General features: G+C 36.1%; 1 long non-coding RNA gene across 1 annotated transcript in view; it reads left to right on the top strand.

Annotated features, from left to right (window-relative positions):
- The window catches only part of LOC113599871 (uncharacterized), a 135896-nt gene that overhangs the window by 1972 nt on the left and 107051 nt on the right, over positions 1–26873 (top strand). The window contains exon 2 of the long non-coding RNA XR_003420811.2: positions 258–349. This is a non-coding gene — a long non-coding RNA (uncharacterized LOC113599871). The remainder of the gene's footprint in view (positions 1–257; positions 350–26873) is intronic.

Below are 26873 nucleotides of genomic sequence, written 5' to 3' on the forward strand. Positions count from 1 at the left end.
AAAACACTTTATTTTTCACTTCTTGAATATTTTTGTTTACTGGTTTGACCTTTAAAAGGATCTTTTAAAAATCCTTTTCAGTAAGTTTTCCAGATTAAACAGTATGAATCATCATGTGACTATATGGGAAGGAAAAGAGGGAAAGGATTCAAGACATTCAGATCTTTGGTGTCTAGATCCTGGGCCTATTTTTATTGTGATATAAAATTCCATTTTAAATAAACACATATGTACATCTCTTAACACATACTCTCTAGGCCCTGGAAATGTAAAGATGAAAAATACTCCTGATTCTTGAGTGATGCACAATCCAATAGAAGATTAGACATAAGAAGAAATGTGACACATGGTAAGTACTATTGTTATGGACATCTACTAGGTGTCTGCTTAGATCCCTTATTTTTCTTGGGGGTTGAGGTAGTGGGAGTTGATGGGGGTAAGAAGGAGAGGAGGAGGCAAGTGCATTCCAGGAGGGGTGGGAAGGAGTAATATAGTTAAAGTAGAGATGTGAAAAAGCAAGATGTGTTCTGGAGACAGCAAGTGTGAAATTGAGGTAGGTAGGGTTATTTTAGTTATGGACATTTTAGTTATATACATCATTACAGGTAGGCTGTAGATTGGTGAGAAGAGACCCGTTTCCTCTGTGTGAGAATACACCCCCCCCCGACACACACACAGATTAAACGCCTGATTTTTTTTTTTTTTTTTTTTTTTTTTTTTTTTTTAGTAAAGGACATAAAAACTTAGCCAGAGCAAGGTAGTCATATAAAGCAAGGGCAAAAGCAGCATATCTCAAAGTAGCTTTTCTTGGATCCCCCAAGTTTCCCAAAATAACATACAGAGCTGCTAGTGACACAGTGTGCAAAAGATGAAGTCTATCTGGACCTGAGAAACTTGCTTATTACAATGTGGGAAGGACTATACAAATAATCTGTGACTATATAAGAAATCTGTAGACAGGTTCTTTGTAGTTCTTGACTCTGATGTAAACAATTTCAAAAAGCCTCATCCTCATCTGAGATTGAGGATGAGATGTTTGTATCAGGAAAGTGTGGGTAGAACCAAATAAGACCATAAGTATGTTAATACTCCTCCCTTTAATTTTTCAGTATTTTTTTTCTATTCTTTTTCTTAAGAAAATCCTTTTTTGTTGCTTAAGCCAGCTTGAGTAAATTTATGGTTTGGAACCAAAAGAATCTTGACTATACTAGGAAGCCACCAACTAGTAGCTTCTGCTGTTTCTACTCTGCCATTTAAAAAATTAAAAAACAGATATAGAAAGGTTGAGAATTTGTTCAAAAATGAACTTTAGAATCCACATTATCTTAGTATTTATCTAGTATTCTTTCTACCATGCCATACCATCTAGAGGATTAGCTGAAACCATGTTCTTTAAGGATATAGTTGTAAATGTACATGTGTGGAATTTATTTTACTTTAAAAATATCTATTATTATGTTAACTTGTTACAATAGCCATGAACCTTTTTTCCCCCTAAAATGGGGCCACTTGGTTTCATTCATAGGCATATGGTGCAAGAGGCAACTTTGCTTCCATAGAAGGTAATTCACTTTGTTCTACTTAGAATTACATTTGGAGTCACCTTGGGTTAACTTAAAGAAGAATGAGGAATACTAAAAGAAAGTATGGCTAGATCAGCCAAAAATCCATCTTCATTATTAAGGAAATAATTCAGACTTCTTCTGATAAGGTTTCACTCATTCAGTAGTCTTTGAAAGGGTTATATCACCTTCTCTCTTTTTTTTTCATATCACAGATTAACACATTTCATTAAGGAAAACATTGTCAAATATTTATCCACACGAGGGTGCTGTAAGATCATTGTGGATATCAAGTTTTCTATCATTCACCGGAAAAACCTACTGCCAATTAAACAAGTATTGTGGCCTACCATGTAGAATCATTTTAAGATAGTTCTGTCTCTAACACCTTCTCCATATTTTAGTTATTGGTAAATTTTTTGAGGATACTATTTTAATATGAGTTAGTTCATATCTCATTGTCTTTGATTGATTAGCTCTGTAATTTTGAATTTTTCAAGAGGAAAGATCACTAATTTTAGTTACAATTTAGGCCGATTAGTTCTGAGCAGACCCGGAGGTGAACATTGCATAACTCCAAGGAAGAGTGGGGGTGTTTGCACTGTTAACATTTACATCATAATCTATGTATGATGTATGTGGAACTCCCAGAGTTGTGGAATATTGGACCATACACAGTGGCTGTCTGCAGTGTTATTCCAAGCCAGCCATTTTTGTGTGTGTGTGTTTGTATTTGTTTACAAAAAGGACTTGGGAATAGGATGAAGATATTTCAGAACAAATCCATCATAATGGGGAAAAAAACAATTGAAAAGATGTGTGCAATACTGACATGGAATAGGTCAGTGTGCTTATCTTCAGGTAGTTTGTCAGGACTGCTTAGAAAGATACAAACATACACATTTCTTAGATTCTCATTTTGTGGCAGTTTCTCAGAATACTATGCCAGGGAACATGTCAGAATTATAACAAAAAAAATTGACAGTTTGATGTTAAATAAACAGTATTCTTTGTCAATACATTCTGGATTGGTTTGATACTCATTTTTAATGTAATTTGGACATTTCCTTGAAAATGAGTATATTGATTACCTTTTGATTATTAAACCATAACTCCTTTTTATTTTATTGGTGGCAGCACCAAAGGGGAATTTCAGAGACTAGAAATGTATTATTGTTTTAGTATATTGCCACCTCCTTAATGGAATCCGTTGGAAGATCTAGAATATCTGGTTAAAGATTAAATGACATTTGATTATTGATAGATAGACTCTGATTTCTAATGGCAATTAATTGAATGAATGAATGAATGAATGAATGAATTTGGCAATTATTTATTGAGGGTTGGGCACTGTTTCAGATTTTAGGACTATAAATAGTGAAAAAAAATCAAGATTTCTGCTTTCAAGAGATTATATTCTGGTGGAGGGAGACAATGAGCAATAAATATAATAAATAAGTAAATGGTGTATATTGGAGAGTGATAAAACCTAGGAAAAAAATAAATCTGGGAAAGGGGCACTGGAAGTGCAGAGGAATGGGTTTAGTAGTTTTAAATAGAATGATCAGGGCAGGTCTCACTGAGAAGATGACATTTGAGCAAAGACTTGAAGGAGGTGAAAAATTAGTCATTCAGCTTTTTTGTGAAAAAAGAGTTTCAGGCTGAGGGAATAGCCAGTACAAAGGTCTAAGGCAGGAAGGTATGTGGTGTATTGAGGAACAGCAAGGAAGACAGTGTGGCAGGAACATAGTGATCATGAAAGTACGGTTTGTAGAGTATGGGAGGAACTTGGCTTTTACTCTTAGCGGAATGGGCATTGTTTCAGGGTTTTAAGCAGAAAGACGTGTTATGACTTTGATTATAAAAGGATCACTTCAGCTGCTGTAGAGATTGGAGTTAACTAAATAACTATTGCTTATAATAGAAGAGAAAAACTTTTAATTTTTTTGAAGTTTATTTTTGAGGGAGAAAGAGACATGAGCAGGGGAGGGACAGAGAGAGAGGGAGACATAGAATCTGAAGCAGGCCCCAGGCTCTGAGCTGTCAGCACAGAACCTAATGTAGGGCTTGAACCCATGAACCATGAGGTCATGACCAGAGCCAAAGTTGGACACTCAACCAACTGAGCCACGCAGGCACCCCAGAAGGGAAAAACTTTTGTAAAAGACTAAATATCTCTTGTGTCTTAGGAAACATAATTTTATTTTAAAATTTACTCATCATTGCATAGAATGAAAATATGAGGTTTCATTGGCTCCAAGAAGATTAAGAGTGTCAGCAACTATTTATGATGAGGTAGGGAGTTATCATAATGGAAACAGTTTAGCCCAGGAGTCCAGGCTGCATCTTGGGGGCAGATCATCTAATCTCCCAAGCCTGTTGTCACCTTTAAAACTGAGGGCCTGGACCCTTTACATTCTCTGTGCTATGATAAAAACAATCCAAGTGCTAAAACTTCATGTTTCTCTTTAAGCCACTCTGCGTCTTTTTCTATGAAATCTGCATGGAATTTTTTTTCCTTTTACATTGCATTGCTGGTAAGTTCCTACTGTGGATGGTCTCTTTAAGTGAATGAGTTTCTCTAGTTCCAATTGGTTGTGTCTAGAAAAGAGACCAGACATATTGAATGACTGTACTGTACACCTATTAACTCTACTGGAATTAAAATAAAAACACATAGAAAGAAAGAAAGAAAGAAAGAAAGAAAGAAAGAAAGAAAGAAAGAAAGAAAGAAAGAAAAAGAGAAAGGAAGAAAGAAAGAAGTCATACAGAAAGATTGGCTGGTCAGCCTCAGGTAGTCTCAATGTGGCACTTCCATGACATAGTCCTTTTATCCAGCATCCATTTTTCAAGAGTAGAAATTCAAGATAGGCTTAGCAAACTGACAGACACTAACCAAACAAGCTAGACACTGATTTAGAAACCATATTGATAATGTTTTAATGGTGAAATATAGATGCTATGTGAACCAGAAACTCATATTGAATATCAATATATTTTCCCATAAGAAACCAACTTTAGTCAGAGGTTTATTTGTGAGCCTGGAATCAGAGCAAAAACAGTCTGTTAGGTGATGTTAATGGCTAATTCCATCAAAGTATGTAATCTGATGCATTTATTTCCTCTATATGAGTATTTCTAAGGTTATCAGATACTCAGCTCACGTAGGCACCCCCTACCTCCCGCTCTCCCTCCCTCCTTCTCTGTCTCTTTATTAGCAGTTATATTCTCTCTATATATATAACTGCTGCTTTTGAAGCAGTTTTCAATGATTTTTTCTTAAAATGGAAGCCCAGTATACAAAAAAGAACTGCAGAACTACCTTTGTTGAAGCTATGATAGAAAGATAATGAGATCTCAACCTGTTACTCCCCTCCACCCCTAACCCCCACCATGCACATACTAAATGGTGGCTGGATAGATACCTTTAAGGACTGTCTCAGACCTATTAATGGGTTACTTTTTCAGGTGGAGTTCAATATCACTGATTATGTTTTAGCTTAAGTTATCATATTCCAGTCCTTCTTCTGTATGTCTATACTGTATCACTCTGGAACTGTGTATTTCTCAGACTCTCTAGTCAAACACCATTTTATCCTTCCAGGTTTTACTTTCTCAGGAGGTAATTTGATTTCCAAGTTCAGGAAGGCTCTATTCTTTGTCCTAATAAAATCACTATGAGTCTTTTTTATGATTTGGTCTCTGCCTATGTATCCCATTATATTTTCAGCTCTATCTGTAAATCATTAGGATTCAACTGCAAAGATTTCCTTTTTTTTAAAACCACATAGATTTTCTGATATTTCCAAATATTCCAATTTTTTCCCCAACCTTAGAATTTCTGTACTTGCTGTTTTCTGAAATGTTCTTCCCTCACTTTATTTTCTTTTTCTTTTCAGTTCTCAGCCCAAAGGTAGCCTCTTCTCTGTCATAGCACTCCATTTATTTCCATAACAGTTATCATAAATTTTTTTCCTTATTATCTCTATTCCCCACTAAGATCCATGGAGGTGGGGCCTTATCTGTATTGTTCATGCCTCTATACTCAATAATAACTAGATCAGTGCCAGCAAATATCAGGAATTAAATAAATGTTTGAATGAATGACAATATACAAATACTTATATGTATATATCACATTCCCAGTGAAGGATAGGTCAGAGTATGTCATATATGTCCATTTATTTATTTATTTTTCGCCTGGTTTACATTTGGTTTTTGTCTTTTATCTTGTGTTAATTGTTGTTAATTTCACTGTGTCTCTGACTAAGGATAGTTTCTCTAGGGGTTCTGTGCATATAGGACAAATATCTGTATCCTTGTTGTATTAGGGTTCTCTAGAGAAACAGGATAAATAGCATGTGTACATATAGAAAGAGATTTATTTTAAGGAATTGGCTCATTGGATTATGAAGGCTGGCAAGTCCAGAATATGCAGGGTGGGCTGGCAGGCTGAAAACCTAGGAAGAGTTGATGCTGCAGTTCAAGCCTGAAGGCCACTGGGCTGGACACCAAAGAAGATCCAGTGTTACAGTTCAGATCTGAAGGCTATCTGCTGGCCAAACTCTATCTGCTGGCTGAACTCACTTTTGCTTGAGAGATGTCAGTCTATTGTTCTGTTCAGGCTTTCATCTGATTAGATGTGGCCAAACCACATTATGGAGAGCATTCTGCTTTACTCAAAATCCATCAACTTGAATGTTAATCTTATCCCAAAATACCCTCACAGAAACATCCAGAATAATGTTCAACCACATATCCAGGCACCATGGTCCAGCCAAGTTGATACAAAATTAATCATCACAATTGTGTTATACTTCAATGCCTCATTTTAAGACAGTGAAGTTTATTCGGAGTAATACAATCTCATGATGGTGAAGCAGCCACGTTCATATTATATGAAGAATAGGTGAAAGAATTGAGAATGCTTAGAAATTCTCCATTGTTCAATATACTGGGTTCCACTCTTGTTCATACCCAGTGTTTTTCTGAGTAGAACCACCACTTCTTACTTCTATCATAATTATAATATTAATTATAAACATTTCACTGTCTCGGTTTGAAATTAATGTCAGTTAAGGGCCTTTATGAGCAAAATTTCTAAGCTTGTAATACTTTTATTTTTGCTACTTCTAAGATGTAGAACTTAAGATTTCTTATCCATCACAGTGATTTCTGCAAGATAACTTCCATGTTAAGCACCGAGTAAAAAATTATCTACCATTTTTTATGAGTCACTGATTCCAGTTGACTTCCCTTTTTGAACTATAAAACATCACTTCTAATTGTAGCAGCCCAGGGTTTTGCTGTTAACCCTGTCCTACCCATTTCTGAGGCTACCTTTTAACCCTTTCTCCAACAGTGGTGAACAAAACCAAACACTATGATATTAGGAAATTTTTTTGTTTTTGATTTTGTTGTTATTTTTTCTATGACACTTAGACCTTTCAATAGCTTCTGATCCAGAATTTATTGTATTAATTTTCATTGGTGTCATGGTGTCTAGCATGAATATGAGAGTTGTAATTCATTTGTTCACCTAATGTTTATTGCCTATCTATTTGTGCCAACCAGCTCTAGGTGCTGAGAATTCAGTGATGAACAAGTCAGAAAAACAGCCAAAATGAAAAAAGGTAGCATGAATGGTTATTGCTGATGATCTTTTATTCTGTGTCTGTGGACTTAGATATAGAAGAAAAGTGGATTATTTTTATAGCTTTTATCAATTTCACAGAATAAAAGAACCTTTGAGGTACCTTTGTTACAACTTGAAGATTTAGAGGAGAATAAAATCCATAATAGTATAGTATATATTTATATAGCATATAGTATAGCATATATTTATGTATATTTATATAGTTATTTCACAATAACAAATACCATTGCATTAATTATCTCTGTATAATTAAAATATTTCCAAGCCTTTGTCATTGGCTCTTACTTTTGGCCAAATTAAGGATAACTTATTTCTTGAACTGTATAACAAGAGTCTTTGAGGGGCCCTTGGAAGTAGTGACATAAGAACCAAGTCAGTGAAATTTTTATACCGTTTACTAGAAATTTATTTTATGGAATATTCTCAGTTGACATAATCCCTTTTCCCAGTGTTCATGGAGAGAGACAGTAGAATTGTGAGGAAATGTTCTTATGATGGATTATATTAAAAATGATTAAACAAAAATATATCTTATATAAGAAATACTGAACATATTGATACCATATTACTGCTGAAATTCTCTGGGCAATCTGAGGGTTTATAAACCTATTTACTTATTTGTCTTTTTCAAACATTGATACCTTACCTCTGGAATTACCAGAATTCTGGAAATTTGCATAGATGTCCCTTTGACTATTTGACTGAGTACTAAGCTGTATGTATATAGGGTGAGACTCTACAAGTCTAGAGAAACAACAACTACAGGGAAGCTGTAAGCTGAACAACCATCAGAGTTTTATAGTGGTTGGAAGATGCTTGCATTCTGACCAACTAGGGTAGAAAGGCCTGTTGACATGCAGAATTAAATGGAGATCCTAAAAAGGTATACTTTTGGGTTTAGCCCTAAGAAGGGCTAAACCTAGTCCTAAAGTCTGTTCTAGACTTGTCTTAACAAAGTTGAAAAAGCTTGAAAATTATCAAGCTAATTTCCAAGTAAATTAATTGCCTGCCAGCATAAAACTCAACTCCCTTTAATGAAACACATAAAAATCACTCAACAATAAAATTCACCATGTCCAACATCCATCAAAAATTACCAGACATGCAAAGAAGCATGAAAATGTGACCCACAACTAGGTTAAAAAAATCTATCAATATAAACAGAAATGACAGAGATGATAGAATTAACAGACAAGGACTTTTAAAGCAGCTGTTACAAATGTGTACAAAGATTTAGAGTGGGAATGGAGAGAGAGGCAAGGAAAGAGCTTCAGCATTTTTTATGTGCATTTCTCCCTCAGAATGAATTTGGGGGCAAGTATAGAGAGAGGAGGGAGTGGTGGTAAATCTTTTCTTCCTGTCTTCATTTGATAGGGTTATTCTCTGGATCATCCTTTCTCTCTGGGACTGTGGTAGGCTTGCTGACATTCACTACACCATAGCACAATAGTATAGAGAACAATGGTATAGAGGATGCTGAAGCAATGGTGTGGCACACAGCAAGTGCCTGCTGGCAATCCTAGATCTAAGAGGTATGTGAAAAAGAGCATTTCTCTGTGTCAACAAGCAAGAAGGACTGAGCAGACTTGTAGGAGTTTTATCAGCCTCAGCTAGGGTGAGAAGACCCCTAGGGAAGATGGAGAGAGATCAGAAGAGGATGCTGCCACATTTCAGTAGATTATCAATATGGTGGAGAAACATGGTCTCTAAGGATACCAGCTTCAAAAATTAAACCCCTTAAAATCCAGAGTGGACAACCCTTCTACCTGGATGTCATGGTAACATTATTTAAGTCCTCCAGCCCAATACCAACCAGAGAGGAGAAAGAGGACAGAGGGACAGTAATCTCAAAAAGTACAGTAGTTAAGGTGGGATCAGGGGGAGGGAAAAGGCTTAACCATGGTTTTACTTTCTGTAGTTTCAGTTACCCATAGTCAACTGCAGCCAGGAATCCAGTGATCCTCCTTCTGATATATGGTCAGAAGCTCAATAGCTTAATGCTAAGTCACAATATCTACATCATTCATCTTACCATGTAGGCATTGTACATCTTGTAACATCTCAAGAAGGATGAGTAGAGTACAGTTTTGAGAGACAAACCACATTAACATGACTTTTATTCTAGCATATTATTATAATTGTTCTATTTTATTATTGTTAATGTGTTAGTATGCCTAATTTATACATTAAACTTCACCATAAGTATTATGTATAGGAAGAAACACAGTGCATGTAGAGTTCAGTACTATCTACAGTTTCAGGCATCCATTAGGGGTCTTGGATGTGTCCCCGTAGATATGGGAGTGCAGAATACTCTGTTGAGGTTTTCATTTTGGTACATCTCAATTTGTTTCTTGTTAAACAGGCTAAAAAAATGATTTCTTGCTCCCCAATTGCTTTTCTAAGCATCTAGCTCTAGATCCATTACTGGATAATTTTAGAGATGTGCTCATTCTGTAGAGGAATAAACATGAAGCAAGCCTACAAACCTATGAGAAGGGAATGAACCTTGTGTAGGTAAGCAATTTAAAAACTAATATGTAGGTACATTATTGAGAGCAAAGGTAAAAAACACACTAGACAGCTAAAAATAGTCTTCTGTATGCTTTTAGAGATGTGGTGATTAAGTACTTGCTTTCTTCACTTTGTCTTATCAGCAAATACACAGCTGCAATAAAAAACTCCACTTACCCTGTCAATGTGATCTGAGAGCACTGAATCCTGTATCTACCTGGCTAAAGCTTGTCTTCCCTAAACAGGATGATGTAAAGGGGATACACATCTAGGTTCAACCTTAATAGTCCCTTACTACTTGCATGATAACATTCACTATGGTCTGCAAGTTTATTTAGTGTCCCTGGTTAAAATATAATAGCTCTACTCATTACCTTATTATACTATAATTTCTCTGGGACATAGACTTTCATTTCTTCAAGATTGATTTTAAAATGCTGTCTAGTTTTAGGTCACTTGAACTTTATTGATTCACAGTTCCTAAAATAATATAGGCCTTTCCAGCTTTAAATTTCTGTGACAGTGTGATAATTTGGGGTTTAAAACCATTTATGTTGGGAAAAAAAAGATGCTTCAGAGAAAAATACCCCAAAGTGTAATTTTATCAATATTAACATCAAATTGACTTATTAATTCATTCTTCTATGCCGGTAGTTTGGGAAGAAAATTGAGCTAACAACTGAAACAGAAATGGCTCCTTCTTTTCAGGAATTAGCAACCTAAAGAGAATACTTACATTTTGCAGTGTTTATAGATCTAGAAAGCTAATATAAATGTTTAGTAGCACAAAAAATTAAATTATTGCATGATGGGAAGTTTTATATGCATACTTATATAGGTGTTAGTATACACACACACACATATATAAGTATATACATATAAATAAATATGTCATGGCATCATTGGCATAAAATATGGAAATTAGAAGAAAAGTGGAAGTTGTTACTGCTTTTCCTTTCTTTTCCTTTCCTTTCCTTTTTTCTTTTCTTTTTTCTTTTCTTTCCTTTTTTCTTTTTTTTCTTTTCAGTAGGCTCCATGTCCAGAGCAAGACCCAGGCAGGCCTTGAATTCACGACCCTAAGATGAAGTCCTGAATGAGATCAAAAGTCGGTTACTTTAACTGACTGAGCCATCCAGGTGTCCCTACACTTTTTTAATGCAACTTTATCAGTCCAAACTAATCAATTCATATATCCTTGAATGCCACGATAATTGAGAGCTGAGAAGCAAACTGAGTTACCAAATAGGCCTTAGTGGTCGTTTGTTGTCTTTTAGCTGCCTAGGATCCATTTTTCCTAATTTTGGTAACAGTACCTACCTTTCCCCCATGCTCTGTCCTTGGGCTTTGGGTATCTTATATTATTGAGTCTAAGGATAGGCATGTGACTTAGTATAGACCAGTCATCATATTTCATTCTTCTGATAAATTTGATTGGCTTAGGAATGGACAGTGATTTGATTTGGCCAGTAAGAATCAAGCCCAGGAATTCTGATTAAACTGTTGAAAGAACCTTGTGTTTTTTACTTTAGTTTTTACTGTTTTTTCTGGACTTCAATCTTAAATTGCTATCATATATTTTGCCACCACATAGAAACTTTGAATAAAATCTACATGGAAGAGAACAGAGCTAAGAGATGGAAAGATACTGAGCCCCAGTTGCATCCTTTGAGATCTTGGATGAAGCTGGGCCTGAATATAGAACTACATCTATAGTTTTCAGATACATAAATCAATACATTACCTTGTTTGCTTAGATGAGCTTGAGTTACATTTTCTGTTACCTGCAGCAAAAGAGTAGTATATTGAATATTTTTCATTTGCTCTTCAGATTCACTATGGACTCTTCACTCTCTGTGCCCCAAGGTACTGACCTATCTGGACTATATCAAAGAGTTCTTTTGCCCTGTGGCTTCTGGTTATGTTCAGCCGATGGAAATCTCCCTGCAGAGTAAATCCAGGGCATTTATTCCCTCGGGGCTTTCCCTGGTAGATCATAATAAATTGGCCAGTCTAGTCCCTCTTAAAAAGGCTATAGACCTTCCCCAGTGCCCTTCTCTTTCCAGGTTTGAGTAACCATTTTCTCCCTCCATACCATCAAATGTAGGATAGTAATACTTCTTCACAATTGCTAGTTCTGCCGTAAAGTGTTATTCCTAATCAATTTCCTGTAACAGTTCCCATGCTTTTGTAGTCTATTAAAGTGTCCTCAATTATCCAGTTGGAGTGAGCCATCTCTTCCTAGTTGGACCTGAGTGATACTTACTCTATGTATCTTGGTCTTCAAAATAAATGGAAAATGCAGTAGTTTTAGAAGACACTATCAGATTTTCCATTTGCATATTTATTTCTTTGTAATGAATGCTCAATTGAGCATCAAGATAAAGAGTTCCAATTTTTTTCAATGCATGGAATTTTAGTAAGTCTTTGGTGAAGAGAAGTTAGGGCTGTTGGTATTTATATTAGCTGGGACTTATTTTTAGATTTTGGATTCTTTTCCAGTCTGTCACTCCCAGAAATTTCCTTTTAATGCAAACATGGTAGAATCCTTCTTCTTTATTATCCATGGTAGCTGTGTGTAAGCATTACAGTGCTCTCACAAATTTCCATTTTCACTTTTTCAGGTCCTAGAAAAAGGACTTCTTGAATTTCTGTGAATAAATGAATAAAGAAGTAATCTAGAAATGCATGCCAAATTAAATGGCAGCAATTTATATGCAAGTAAAGCATTCATTTACACTCTGAGTTTATATCTTGTAATTACTTGGTCACAATTTTCTGTTGTACCATGTACATAAAAAGAATTTCCTAAGCACATTGACAGTATTAACAAAATTTCAGGTATATGTTTAAAACTACTTAAGAGAACAAACTTTCCATGGGCCTTTATATACCTTGGAAGGATACAACTACAAATACGCTAATTTCAGATTTACTCATTGAAGCGATTTTTGAAGACCTCAACTAGGTATCATATAATTAGTCTGTATATTTAGTAAGATTACTTTAACATTATTTATCATTCAGATTTTTACCATGGTTAGCCTTCTCTTTAATTAATCTGAGTGTTGACTGCTGATGAACTTTTTTAGTGATAGAATATTTTAAGAAATTAACTATACTGAACATATGTAAAAGATTAACAATAGCTGGTTATTCAACATTAGTCTGAAGGCATAGAGTATATTAAGTAGTTAAGATGAAGCACAATATTATTTATGCTTTGAGCTGAGAACACTTTACTAAGTTAATCAAGATACTTTTCACCTCATCTGGTTTTCTTGGCTCTTCACTTATAGCAAGACTTTCACATTTGGACAATTTGAACTAATAATAAAGATATGGTTGTCATATTTTTTTGAACCACATCATCTATTGATGGTGATAATGCAATAAAATATTTGAAATTGCTCTTGACCTAGGAAAAAAAAACTAAGCTATAGTAAGGTTGCTATGTATATCATGTTATATCTGTAGCATACTTCCTCTCGATCTCTTATCAACAGCAAAATAGCTTAAAAAATATGTGCCAGTTTTCAGGGAAATCTAATAGATTTAAGAAAATATGTACTATAATAATAATGTTACACAAATGTTTGTAATAGAGATTAGTGCTTCACTGTGCTAGGTAACTGTTGATTAAAGAGTACAGTAAGATATGGTTTCTGCTCTTAAGGAGAGTATAATCTGAGAAAAGTGGACTATCAACACAAGGCAGCATTAGAAGCCATGACATTTCAGAAGTCAGGATTACTGAGGACAGTTAGATGAAGAAAGAAGCAGTGTATATGTAGTGCTGGTTATGGAAATCTATAATCTGGGGTTTAGTCCTGTCTATATCACGTGCTAGATATGTGACCTTAGCTACAAGTTCTGGGACACGGTTCTCAAAATAAATATAGTTACTTATCTGGCTGCCCCACAAAATCATTGGGAAAATCTGTCTCATACCCTCAACTTTCCCCCATTAAATTCTCTTTTTTTCCCCTTTCAGTTTCCTCTGATATGTCTTCTAGTATTACATCCTCAGCCATCTTTTCAGTTCTATAATGTCTTCCAAAGAAACTTCCTGGATGTACCAAAGGTCCCTTAAGCCCCACATGTCCAAAATCTGAATTGATAATCAGGTTTCTTAGACAGAATATGTTTAAGATGATAGAATTTTCCTAGTTGTAGTTTTCACCCCTATAACTTTAATTACCAGTACATTTAGACTGGGAAAGTTAAAAAAATGTGGTCATATTCCCTTTCTTCCTTCCTCCCTCCTCCCTCTCTTCTTTTCCTCTTCCTCCCTCTCTCTCTTTCCTTCCCCTCTCACTCTTTCTTTCTTTCTTTCTTTCTTTCTTTCTTTCTTTCTTTCTTTTTTCTTTTTTTCTTCAAAAAAGTAACACCCTAGCATCAGCTTGTAGGAAAAATTAGAAAGAATGGAGAGTCCAAGTAAAAGATTATGAGAATCTGTGTACAGTCAATGGTAATAGGAGTAGATCATAGGGCCACGTTAAAGAGTTATTTAGAATAGGCAGATTTACCCTCCTATGTTTTGGAACATAGGAGTGTTGAGATAACCTGATCTTTGGAAGTTTGCTAGGATTCCCTTGTGAAACTATTTTGGCTTTGTGTTTTTGTGTGCTAGTGTTTTGATTAACTATCTCTATTTGTTTTATGGAAATTAGTTTGACATTTTATATCTATTAGGGTCAGTTGTTGGAATGTATGTTTCATTGGTTGACATCCATGTTTATTTGCACAGAGTTGTACCATACAATATGTTACGATTTTTAAAAGTTTTCTTTAAAAAATTTTTTTTGAATGTTTATTTATTTTTGAGAGAGCGCGCGCGCGCGCGCGCGCGCGCGCACACACACACACACACACACACACACACACACACACACACGCATGAATGGGGGAGGGGCCGAGAAAGAGGGAGACACAGAATCTGAAGCAGGCTCCAGGTTCAGAGCTGTCAGCACAGAGCCTGATGCAGGCCCAAACTCACTATCTGGGTCACGATCTGAGGTGAAGTCGGATGCTTAACCTCCTGAGCCACCCAGGCACCCAAAGTTTTCTTTTTTTATAGTTATTTCCTTATTATTTTTATTTTGTATTTTTGTGGTTCTGTTTTGCTTGATTAATTAGCTAGTGGATTCTGTATTTTGTTAGTTCTTTCTAAAAAACCAGCATTTTTATTTATTTATTCATTCTACTTTTTTTGTTTATAACTCATTATTTTTGCTATTATTTAAATATTTCCCTCATTCTGTGTTTATTTTTAACTACCTTAGAGTTAAATTTTATATTACTCATGAAGAATTGACATTGTTGTGATATTAAAAAATACTGTTTAAGAGCAAGGAATGTCTATTAATTCAAGTAGATACTTATTTTACTTCTTTCATTTTTTGTTTGTATAACCATACAAAGCTATGATTCTTTTCTCTGGTCTTTGCTTTAACTGTATCTCATTGATTCTAATATATAGTGTTTTCATTACCATTACTTTTATAAATTTAATTTTGAAATTTCAGTTCTCCTTTGAATTAAGTTGTTTAATAGTTATTTAACTTGAGATAGAAAGGCCTGCTTATGTTGTGGTTTTGTTATTAGTATCTATGCCATTTGTTAAAAACTTTTTTGGAGAGAGAGACAGCACATGTGAGCAGGGAGAGAGAATCTTAAGGAGGCTCCATGCTAAGTGTGGAGCCTAAAGCAGGGCTCGATCCCACAACCCTGGGATCATGACCTGAGCTGAAATAAAAAGTCAGATGCTCAACTGACTGAGCCACCCAGCCGACCCTAATATCTGTACTTTCATATGAGAGAATTATCTTTGTATCATTTCTACTTTATGAAGCTCATTGAGATTTTCTTGGACCATAAGATATGGTCTATGTTCATGAAAGCTTATCTGCTCTTGAAGATATATTTTCTATTTTGAGGATATAAAATCTGATATATATTCATATAATTTATTTTGTTGATTATGTTGTTCAGGCCTTTTAAATTTATTTATTTTGAGAGAGACAGAGAGAGTGTGAGCAGGGGAGGGGCAGAGAGAAAGGGAGAGAGAGAATCCCAAGCAGGCTTCATGTAGGGCATAGAGCCCTACATAGGGCTTGATTTCACGAAAGTGTGAGATCATGGCCAGAGCTGAAATCAAAAATTAGATGTTTAACTGACTGAGCCACCCAGGCACCCCTGCCCATCTGTTTATATTTAAAGCTTCTGGATTATTTTGTTTTATGGGTTTCTTTTATATATAGCATACAGTTAGGTTTTCTTTTCTTTCTTTCTTTATAAAAATTTTTTTTAATGTTTATTATTTGTGAGAGAGACACAGAGCAAGAGGGGGAGGGGCAGAGAGAGAGAGAGGGAGACAGAGAATCAGAAGCAGGCTCCAGGCTCTGAGCTGTCAGCACAGAGCCTGACACGGGGCTTGAATTCACAAACCCTGAGATCATGACCTGAGCTGAAGTCAGACACTTAACCGACTGAGCCACCCAGGCTTTCTCTTTTAATATGTTAATTAAGTCCATTTGAATTTATTAATATCATTGGTAATTTTGGTCTCTGTCATCCACACTTGTCATTTTCCCTTTGTCCTTTTTTATATTCCTTTTGATATTTAGGAAGATTTATAGTCTTTGTTCTTGTGGTTACTTTTATACTAATTGTAATATTTTTTTTTTTTTTTATATAATGCCCTTAGTATTACCATCCCTTACTTAGGCTTTTGTTTAGCTCATGAGTTTCAGATGATATCCTTTGACTCTCACCTATTGCCTGTGTTGGTACATAGACATCTTATAATTTTGTCTTAATTTTTTATGTAATTTTGTCTTTCTTAAATTCTCCCAATGTTTGGTTAACTACTTCACATCTTTCTGTTGCTTGTTCATTTTTAGACTGAATTTAAAAATTTTATGTGTCTATAATTTCTTGTTTTATTACATTTAGTTTATGTTGAAACATTGTTAATTTTCTCTTTTGTGGTTGACATCTTTCTTCTTTCTGTCAGTCTTTTTGCCTTTGTTATGTAATTTTTGATAACATTTTATTTCATTTTTAGATGCGTATACTTAATGTATAGGGAAATTTAATGATGAGCTTGGGAATACTGCTAATTAATGGAAGAATAGAGATTACCCAGGTCTTTTGACTTCTAATGTATGACCTTCCTGAGCTATACTAAATTTGAAAGGACAGTGTTCCCATGAATAATAGAAGCAAGTCTACTGAGAAACTGAATATACAAATAGACATTGGCCAGACCATATATATGAATAGAATTCTGATCCATAATTTGCAACATCTTGTGCAGGAAACTAACCTGTTATCTACAGTAAGCAGTCCAGGAAGCTGGCTTTTATAAATCAGACTTATAGGAAGTCAGACTGCTATCTCTGGTAACAATCAAGGAAACCAAAAATAACCCCTGTTACAATCTGCCCCAATGGCAAGAAATTGGTTAATAACTAATAACTAATTTCCTAATTTTCCCCTTGTTTCCAGTTTAGAACCAACCAGAGAAAGCTAAACATGTACTCCTAACCAATTACATAGGATCTCCCACTTCTAGTTAGATAGCTTATGGCTTCCTGAGGCCAACAGCCTCTGTTCAAGGCATATGTGAAGGCTTTTCCTTTTTTCCACTATAAAGCTTTCCCAGTCCTCTGCCTGTCTTTGAGTCTCTCTCTGTCAAAATGCAAGTAATAGTGGCTAACTCCTTTGCTATAGCAAGCTCTAAATAGCCTTTGCGAGTTACATTTAGTTGGTCTTCATTTATTTCCATACTGCTGTTACTTGTAACAAAATATTTCCTTAAACATAGCTTAGATATGATTCTCTCCAATAGAACTACCTTCCCCTTAACCTATTTACATTGTCTTATCCCCATTTCTCCTTCTCCCTCTAGTGTATTGAACTACCAACAGAGATCTACTCATTGCTCCCTAGTGTCATTTTTGAGGCCTTTATCTGCCACTGTTCTCCCGTTTCTCATCCCAGGTTCAGATAATCCATTTAGGCTACTTTATCCCCACTTCCAACATTGATTACTGGCTTCCATGACCCATTCCTGTCTTTACCATATTGCATGGGATATGTTTACTTTCTCAGTTCTGAGTCATCCAATGAAGAAGCTACTATTCATGTGTGGCCCTTAAACACTTGAAATGTAGCAACCCAATTGAGATGTGCTACAAATGTAAAAATATACACTAAATTTTGAAGATGACGTAAGATACAAAGAATGTAAAATTCTCAATATTTTTTCTATTGATTGCAAATTGAAATTTTGGTTAAACAAAATACATTATTAAAATTAATTTCCTCTGTTAATTTTACTTTTTAATGTAGCTACTAGAATATTTTAAATTACATATGTGATACACATATTTCTCTTGGGCAGTGCTGATATCACTCCTCTTTGACTTCCTCACTATCCTAAAATCTGGCTCTACTGAAAAATATTAATAGCTTCCAAACTTATAAGCCTAACTTTTTTCTTGGTCTCCATTTTCATTGGTCTTTTTTTCTTGTGCTTCATGCAGCTGAAATTTTCCTTTTTTTTTTTTTTTTTATTTTCTTCATCTCTTGACTTCTACTCAGAGCTACCACAGTTCTTATCCAATTTCTCTCACTATTATTCTCCTGTTCCTTTCATTGGTTTCTCTTTTCCTTACCTTAAGTGTCTAGAGCCATATGCTTTGATTGTCTTTCTTCACTCTTTCCCTTCAGATGTTTCATCCATTTTATCCAAACCATTGCATAAATGAAAATAATCAAATCACCATCTCCAGCGCTTCCCCCTCTTTTTAGCTGTAGTATTGTATCTGCAGTTGTCTTTTAGACATTTCTATTTAGGCATCCCATCCTGTCATCAATTTGAAAATTTCATATCTTTTGAAACACATCAATTTGCTCTCAAAATCAGTTCTCCTTTCTATTTCTGTTGGTGGTGTCATGATTCTCTTTATCACCCAGCTTGAAATGTCTGATTTAAGTAGGACTTTAAATCTCTCCCAAGGCTCTCCTATCCTTGCAGTCAGGAAGAACTGAAAGCCGTTCCTTCATAATCAATTCTTCCTTCATAATGTCCCTTCTACCTGCTTTTTGTCTCTGGTGCTACAGATGGATGTTGCTCAGACAGCTGTTGCTTTCTGAACCTAGAGAACCTGGGTATGAAACACCAAGTGGTGGGATGGGGAGGGATGATGACCATTTCCTAGATAATTACTCCAAAGTGATTTATTCACAGTATTTGTTGTTGTTGTTGTTGTTGTTGTTGCTGCTGCGGCGAACAGATATCACTTTATCTCACAAAGGAAATTAGGATAAAAAAAGATACTGTTCTTATATAGTCATAGTCAGAGGCAGCATTGTACAAACAAGACTGACTGACCCCTGATTGTTTTCTGTTTAAGATGTTAGAAAAATGCTTTCTGGAAGAAATACATATTTTAGCACCATTTAAAAACTTTTCTTTAAACCACTATAACCTTCATATATCAGGTAGACTTTTACTTTGCTCCTAAATATTTCCCACAGCTATGATATCTGTAATTCCATGTAGAGGAACATAAAAATTGTATTCCACAATAGAAAATAGCGATTAATATACACACATAACTTAGGAAAGGGAATGCATTTTCTTAAATTCACTAAGCCAGTTTTGCTCATTGTATGATCTTATAACATTCTGCATCACAATAACTAGAGAACCAACTAAAATTCTTATCCTAGACCCACTGAATCAGCAATCAGCATCGATGAGATTGGTGACTTGTAACCTGTGTTTCAGATTGACTCCTCTGAGTTGTATTTATGCACACTAAGATTTGAGAACCAGTAAACAAAAACAGATATAAATGATACCAGTACAAGGAGTATCTCTCCTTAGAAAAGCAGATTCCCATCTAATTATGGGACAGAAATGAGACTAGGTACACGGAAATCTAAATCATAGCATGTCTTTGCCAAGCCTAGCCCTGTAGTTACTGATCTTTTAAGACAGACAACATCAGAATTATGTCACCAACTTAAATAACAAAACAAAAGAGCAAAAACTTTCATAGGGAGATGCACCAAGGGAACCATCTGTCTTTATTAGGTGTTTTGCAGAACTTGAAAGAAAAGCATAGTGTGTCATGGGTCAGTGGCAGGAGCAGTAACAGGGCACAATCCCTTGGCATTTTCCTCTTTGACCAGCCTGCCCAAACTCAGATATGACTTTGTATTCTCCCTCCTCTCTCCCTCTCTCTCTATTTGTCTCTATATATCTATCTCTATTTCTGTCTCTCTGTATATATTCAAATTGTATTTGAATTGCCTAATTTGTATCCAGAGCCACTCAAAGATCTTTATGCTTTACTTCCCTGCATTTTTCTGCCTCACATCTTTGAGAATGGTGGAATATCTTTTTGTGGCCAAAAAATATCATATAGAAGATTCAAAACAATTAAAAGAATGCATAAAGTGGTTTTTGTCTTTCTAGGAGCTACTTTTCTATCCAAAAGAAAAAAAAAAAAAGGAGGGGAAGAAGGGGAACTTAAAATCCAAAATAACAAAATGTTAAATAGTTAAAAATACTGTCAGTGATGCAAAAGCCTTAGTGTTTACACAGCCTTTTTCACAGCCTCAATATGTGTCCTATAAAGAGGATTTCAGAGGGCTCTGACAGCATTATATTTCATAGTCAATGTGGCTTGAGTGATAAGGCTCATGTATTCTTTCACTCTTTCAATGTCTATACTGTGCTTTCATTCTGTCTTTTCTGCCTGTATGTCTGTGTTTAATTCTTTACCTCCAAATAAGGGAAGATGCCTCTGACTGTGACTATGTAAGAACAGTGCCTTTTAAAAATCCTAGTTTCCCTTGTGAGATAAAATATCTGTTCATTTCTGAAAGTTTATTTCTATGCTTTTTATATATGTAAAATTTTTCTAGCCTCAGACAGCTACTTATAAAGTGGATATACTATTACCACTTGCTTACAGAACACAAAAATCCCTGGGTTGAACGTCTGCTGCATTATTATTTATTTATCTTCTCTTCTGACACAAATAACATTCTTGCTCAACAGACAGTGAAGTCTGCAAGTGAAATATCACTCCAGAAATGGAGTACAGGTTTGCCAACCAGTGACCTGGAACCAATCCTTACTCAGTGGCACCACAGCATACATAATACAGAGGTGTAAGAGAAAAATAAAAATACATCAGAGTACCCATTAAACCTGTAACAGACTTGTTTCTAGCCCAGCTCTTTCTACCCTTATGAAAAAGAAAGGAAATCTTATCAATGAAGAAGGACCAAAAGGATTGAGCATAAGGTGGATGTACTTTCAAAAAGAGAGTTGTAAATATAGGTAGAAAGAAGATAATGAGACCAGAGCCTTTGCTGGATCACTGGGTTCAGCAGTGGCCTAGCAATGAGAGAATGTAATGCTTTGGGGAAATCTTCTCTGGGCAATCTTTCACTCCTCCCATCTGTGTCCACGTTCCCACAGTAGCTCCTCATACTACCCCTCTCCTGGTTTGAAAAGAAATAAAGCACTCTTCTAGCCCTGAAAGGAACAATCCAAATGACAGCCCTGCCTTAGTTTAAAGCTAGGTTCTCTTTTCTGCTTATTATGGATCTTTGATAAGAAATACAATTGCTGAGAAGTCTGTTTTGCTTGCTGTTTGCTACGAGCATTGTGAGGCCTTTCCTGAATGTAACCCGCTGTGTAGTAGAATGGGTTGTAAACCTTCCTAAATGTAGTCTGATATGTAATGGGATGAGTGATTGTACATAAACTAACCGGCATTTCTCGCTTCTGTAAACCTGCTTGCTTAGCACATTCCTCACCTACCCTACCCTCTTCCCCCTTCCCCCTTCTTCCTCCCGCCACAAGTAATGGACAAAGACTTCCCGCCAAAGGACAGACAAAGGACGCCCAATCAGAGAACAACAAATGTCCTTACTTTAAAATCAACTAATCAGGCCCCTCATAATTTGAAACCTCCCCTGTGCTATTTGTCTCTGTCTATAAAAACGCTGTACCAACCCTGATCGAGGCCTCTTGCGTCACCGGCGACGAGTGCGCAGAGGACCAGGTTCGAACCTGCAATAAACGACCCTTGCCGCTTGGCTTTGACTTACGACTCTGGTGGACTTTTGTGGGAGGTTTCGGAACTTCGGGCATTACAGCCCTCTTGATTATGGAGAAAAGAAATAGTTCAGTACAAGCAAAACAACCAAGAAATAAGAGATATAATGAGCACCAGAGACAATGCTGCTTTAGAAGAAAAGGGAATCGATATGGGCTGGTGTATTTAGAAGCTGACTCAGGCTAAAGTTGGATGGGGGAGGGCTTCAGCTGGAATTGAAGAACAGGTAGAGTCTGAATAGGTGGGGACAAAAAGAAGACCTCTCTGAGATATGTTAACTGGTATCAGGCCAAAGATGGAAGGCAAAACAGATTTTTTCTTTCTTTCTTTTTTTTTGTCAGCGCTTTAATGTTCTTTCTTGAAAAAAAAAGGAAGAGAGAAAGAAAGAAAAAGAAGAAAAGAAAATGAATGACAGTTAAATTCAAGCATCTCTCTATAAACACTTCCACAGTTATAAAAAAAGCTTCCTTTCCTTAAGTTTTTTTGAGATGACTAGACATCACAGCTTGACAAGATTATCTCTTTTCAAGGGCTTGTTATAGTGTCAGGAACAATTTAGTCACCTCTTTCAACTTTGCAAACTGGGACAGTCTGTAAAACTTGCAAGTTAAATTCTGAGTACATATCAGAGTATCAGGGTGGGGTTTGGCAGAATCCTGTCTTTAGATTCTTTGAAAACTTCTTTGTGCAGAGGTTGCCAAAAGAGTTGAGGACATAAAGGATTACAGGATTCTCTATATCTGGTAAACTTATTGGTAGTTTGCAGTTTTCCTCTTATCATCAAATCAGCAATTCTAATGAGCCGCTTGGGAATGTGCACAATAAATACTCACTAAAGAGCAATTAGAACAAATAACCATTGAACATTCAATGAAGAGGAAGTTTACACATTTCCCTAAAGTAATTAACACTCCTTTTCCTTGTTTTGTTTAAATTTTGTTTTTACCTAAATTACCTTAATGCTGCCCTTAGTGAAATAGTTTAAAATAAGAGTCATTGGAATTGGATCTTTCTTGATTAAGTGCTAGAAATACAGAGGTTAATTAGACCAAAACTGTATCTGAATCTGTTGAGTACAGATTAGTAGTCCAGACATTTTTAAAAATTTTTTTTAAATGTTTATTTAATTTTGAGAGAATGAGAGCTAGAGTGTGAGAGGGGGAGGAACAGAGAGAGAGAGAGGGAAGACACACAATCTGAAGCAGGATCCAGGCTCTGAGCTGTCAGCACAGAGCCCGATGTGGGGCTCAAACTATGAACCGTGAGATCATGACCTGAGCCGAAGTTGGATGCTTAACCAACTGAGTCACCCAAGCACCTCAGTCCTGACATATTTAAAGGATGTCTTGCTCAGGTCTCACATTAATCTGTCTGCTTTTAAGACCTGGAGGTTTGCATCATCATTCCTGGAGCCCCATTCGATACCTGCATGTCTGTAAAAACAAAATACACAGAGAACTGATGACTTGGAAGCATTATCTTGAATGGGGAGGATTTTTTCTTCCTCATATCTTGCCTTAGAAGCAGCTAGTACCAGTTACTTCACTTCAAGTGGAGCTGAGGTAAGGCTTAGAAGTGTTCTGAAAGTCTAGTCTTAGAGAAGAAGCATGAGTGAAATGAGCCCTGAACCAAAGAGTGTCAACTCAAAGATAAATATCCCTAAAATTCACAAAGCACATCTCTTGCAAATATGATGGCTCTCAAATCTTTTGACCATTTTCCAGTGGAATAAGAACTTGGAGGTAATAATAAAGTGTTAACCTTCCGTCTCGAGCCTCCACCCCTCATCCCAGGAGTGAATTTCATATAACTTTTAATAATAGAAGTGTGAATGACTCATATTAGAACTACACTTCATGCTTGCCTTGAAGACCTGTCAGCGCAAAATTATAGCCCAAAATACTGTGAGTACAGACATGATGTCACTATAAACAGTAGCATAAACAAACAACCATCAACAAACTAGATTGGTAATTTTGAAGCTAAATGAAAAGCTTTTTATATTTAAAAAACAAGAATTGAATCATTAATGACCAGAGCAATTCATTAATTCATTCACTTCACAAACCTGTTTTTGTACGCTTTTTACATTTTTAAATGGTTGTAAAATATACAAAAAAACCCAATCTTTTGTAATATGTGAAAATTACATAATATTCCATTTTCGGGGTCCATAATAAAAGTTAGGGTACACTCACACTCTTTCATTTATGTATTGTCTCTGGCTGCTTTTGTGCTACAAAGGCAAAGATGAGTAGCTGAGACCTTATGATGTGCAAAGCCTAAAATGTTATCATCTGGCCCTTTACAGAAAAAGTTTCCTAGCCTCTGGCAAAGACTGTAACAATTTAAATGACCCCCTATTAGCAGCAGCATCAGTCTCCAACTTTACAGCTTTTCTCAAAAGGTCTTAGATTAAAGGTCTTTAGAATAAAATAAGACCCTCAGAAACCTAAACTCTTTCTGATGGTTCATGTTACATGTCAACCTGATTGGATTATGGGGTGCCTGGGCATTTGACTTGACATTATTTCTGGGTGTGTCTGTGGGGATATTTCTGAGTGAGATTAGCATTTGATTTGTTCACTAAGTAAATCAGTTTGTCCTTGCCAGTGTGTATGGTGTCATCCAATCTATTGAGGGCCTAAATACAATGAAAAGGCAGGGGATGGGAGAATTTGCCCTTTCTGCTGACTACTTGAACTGGCATATTGGTCTTTCATGCCCTTGGACTGAGACTTACACCATAGCTCCCTTGATTCTTAGGCCTTTGGTCTTGGACTAAACTATACCTTCAGCTGTCCCAGATCTCCAGCTTGCAGATGGTAGATCATGGGACTTCTCAGCCTCCATAATCACATGAGTATCTCCCTCCCTCCCTCTCTCCCACCTTTTCTTCCTCCCACCCCTTCTGTCTGTGCGCGCGCGCGCACACACACACACACACACACACCCAATTGGGTCTGTTTCTCTGGGAAACCTTGACTATACATTTTTATTTACAAATGCCTAATAATGGATTGATGTATTCAATAAGGCCAATAATCAATTGGTGTTGGGCCAAAATAAGAGTGACTTAAAAAATTCTGATATGCTGATTCATGAATGGAACAAACTTGACTGCATGGATTGTCGATCAGTTGCAACAAAAATGTATGGTCCTGAACCAAGCAAACATTTTGACAGAAACATCATCTCAGTGATCTAAATTGTATCAGAGATTTTCCCTGGGAATCAGGAAACATGGTGAATGTATACTTAAGATATCAGAAATCCTACTCTTAGATTTTGTTTATTTAGCAGACCTTGAGACCTGTTGCCTTCTCATAAACATAGTCAGACCTATGGTCACTGGCTAGGTGACCCTGAATGGGGAGGATCTCTCTGAGCTGCTAGACTTTGTCTGAGAGTTGACCTGTAAGGGGACCTCCAAATTTTGCTGATTAGAGAGCCTGCCTTAGATTATTCTTCTGGTCTTACCACTCAATAGGCAGTTGTTTCAACCATCCCCTATCTTCTCTGAGCCTTAATTAAACACTTTCAAATTGATATTTGGAATTCTTATACTACAAAAGGAGCAATCATCAGATTTGCCCCACACAGCCTGTCTGTGGAATTTTTTCAGCTTCTCTATTGGCAGCCTCACTCCCCCCACCGCTTTTATCCACTTTCTCTGAGCCTTTTTCTAAGTGGTTGCCCCAAACTGAGATTGTCTTTAGGCCTATAATATTTTAGGCCTGATTTGGTATTTTTCCTTCAGTTTCAAGCCTGCTTTACCTACAATCCTATCCTCCAGCTCCCCAGATCTAAAATTTATTTAGATCTAAAATTTATTGTTCTGTTTCATCAGACAATTGAAGAACATTTAGTCAGGATTCTCTAGAGAAATAGAACTAATAGGGTATGAATATATGTGTTTATATATATATATCCATATGTAAATGGGGGAGAGGATGTGTGTGTAATAGGATGTGTGTATATAAACATAAACGTGTGTGTGTGGTGTGTGCATGCATGTGTGTATACACACATATACAGAGAGAGAGAGAGAGAGAGAGAGAGAGAATAAGGAATTGGCTTTTGCAGTGTGGGCTAGCAGGCTGGGGACCCAGGAGAGCCAGTGGTATAGATGAAATCTGAAGACAATCTGCTAGACAATTCCCTCTTGCTCAGGTTCCCTCTTGCTCAGGGTAGTTGCTCTTTTTATTCTGTTCAGCCCTGATTTCATGAGACCTGTCCTCATAAATAATCTATTTACTCAAAATTGACCAATTTAAATGTTAATCTCATCCAAAAACATGTTCTAAATTGACACATTAAATTAAACATCATATTAACTATACCAAACTTTGGTTTGGTTTGGATATTTAGCTAGCATTTATTAAGTGTCTGCTGTTTGTAAGGCACTTTATTTCTATTTGAATCCTATAGCAACCAGCAGGTTGGGCTATACTGCATCATTTTGCTGAAGAAGAAATTTAAGCTCTTTGAGGTTAAACACATTGTTCAAGATTACACAGAACATAAGTGGCAAGCCCAAGGTGATAAACTCAGACTTCTTTAAGTAAAAAATTTTGGGGGGACGCCTGAGTGGCTCAGTTGGTTAAGTGTTTGACTTCAGCTCAGGTCATGGTCTCACGGTTCATGAGTTTGAGCCTCGTATCGGGCTCTGCTGACAGTGCAGAGCCTGCTTCGGATCCTCTGTCTCCCTCTCTTTCTGGCTCTCTCTCTCTCTCTCAAAAATAAACATTAAAAAAAATTTTTTAACTGAAGTATAGTTAACACACAATGTTATATTAGTTTCAAGGGTATAGCATAGCAATTGGACAGCTCTATAAGTTATGGTATGCTCAAAACAAGTATAACTACCATCTGTCACCATATAGCACTATTATAATATTATTGACTATATTCCTCATGCTTTACCTTTCATTCCTATGACTTCTTCCATAACTGGAATCCTGTACCTCTTATTCCCCTTCACCCATTTTT

Source organism: Acinonyx jubatus, chromosome C2 (genome assembly GCF_027475565.1).
Source record: "Acinonyx jubatus isolate Ajub_Pintada_27869175 chromosome C2, VMU_Ajub_asm_v1.0, whole genome shotgun sequence".
NCBI lineage: Eukaryota > Metazoa > Chordata > Mammalia > Carnivora > Felidae > Acinonyx > Acinonyx jubatus.